The following is a 1,499-nucleotide window of genomic DNA, read 5'->3' as shown; positions in this document are numbered from 1 at the left end:
AGCCTTTAGAAAAACAACAGGTCATGAACCTGGAAGCAGACCCCAGGGCGGTTGGGGGAGGTCAAGAGTCCTTGCAGATAGTCCCAAGTGTGGCTGGGGAGGCCTGGGGAGTGGAGGGGTGGGTGGGGAGTGCAGTGGGAGAGGGTGAGCCCACGCTGCTCTGGGCTTTGCCCTCCAGTGAGTCTGCTGCCAGTGCGACAGGGCTTTAGAGCAGACCCCTGAGGGTGGCCAGGAGTATGAGGGTCAGGGGCCAGGGTACAGGGAGCCAAGAGGCCAGAGCCATTACAGAGGTTGTACTGGCAGCAGGATGTGGTGCATACGAGCTTGGAGTGGCCATTGTACATGGTCTCAAAGCAGGTGGGCACACGAGACTTGCTCACCTTCATCCTGATTGGGGTGTAGTGAGTCTGTGTGGTTGTGTCATAGGTGACCATGGCCAGGCAGCACATGGGCTTGAAGCAGTTCTCCCCACTGTAGGTGCACACGTGGCAGTCCAGAGCCTGGGCCACAAGTCGGCCCACCAGAGCCACCAGGAACAGGGTGGGTAGAGGAGCCATGGCTGGAGGTGAGAGGGCAGAGTGGGAGCAGGGAAGTGGAGAGCAACTCATCCTCGATTCAGCTCAATCCAGGGCTAGGGGAGGGCACAGCGGGAGTGGGACAACACCTCGCCCTCCAGGAATTCCTGGTCGCCTGAGGCTCTGAATCCCCTTGTGTTACACAGTCAGCCCTGCACCCCAGCAGCTGGCTGTGCCCCTCATTCCTACAGCCCAGTTTTACAGGGATGTTCGCGAAGCTGTGGCCCAGGCCTAATTTTAGATTGTGATTTTTCAGATAAATATGAGTATTTTTCAATAGTTAAAAAATTCTGATGGTAGAAACAGAGGGTGTTTTATGAACAAACATATTTATGAATCTTTTCAAGTAGTCAATGGTTGAGTAATATTATTCCTATGGTTCAAAACCTAAAATGATATACAAATGTATACATGTGACAGTCTCTTTCCCACTCCCAGGCCTATAGATAAGCACTTACTAGTTTCTTGCGTATGTACCCTTCTGATGTTTAAAAAAAAAAAATTCTGTTATAAATACAGATGGATATGTATGGGAAAGACTTGTCCTGGGTTCCTCTCTGGAAGGTGTTGGGGGCCCCTGAGGAGTCCTGGAGAAGCTGAAGGTCTATTTTATGAGCCCAGCTCCAGCTCTGTGAGTCTTTCCCTGACGTTAATTAAGTCTTTTGTGGGGACCTGGGCCCTCAGAGTCCTCAATGTTCCACTTCATTTTCCTGGGCAGGTCCAAAGTTTCCAGGCCTGGGAATGAACGCCCTGTTTCAATGGAATATTCCAGCTTACTGAGACTCGGAAATCCTGGGGTCAGCTGAGTTTTCACATTCATCCCATTCATCCAGGTTCTCTTGGGCAGAGGTCAATCCTGTTGGCATTTTGCTTTTGAAAATAAAGTTTTATTGGAACACAGCCACACCCATTTGTTACATATTG

The 1,499-nt window shown here is 50.6% G+C and overlaps 1 pseudogene; it reads right to left on the bottom strand.

The window, feature by feature from the left end:
• Positions 1-205: 205 nt before the first annotated feature.
• LOC145531462 (ly-6/neurotoxin-like protein 1 pseudogene) lies at positions 206-557 on the bottom strand (annotated as a pseudogene).
• Positions 558-1,499: the final 942 nt, after the last annotated feature.

Source organism: Giraffa tippelskirchi, chromosome 13 (genome assembly GCF_054371585.1).
Source record: "Giraffa tippelskirchi isolate mGirTip1 chromosome 13, T2T-mGirTip1v1.2.pri, whole genome shotgun sequence".
In the NCBI taxonomy this organism is placed as follows: Eukaryota; Metazoa; Chordata; class Mammalia; order Artiodactyla; family Giraffidae; genus Giraffa; species Giraffa tippelskirchi.
Note: the sequence above shows the minus strand (reverse complement) of the source record. Positions and strands in the feature narration are given on the sequence as shown.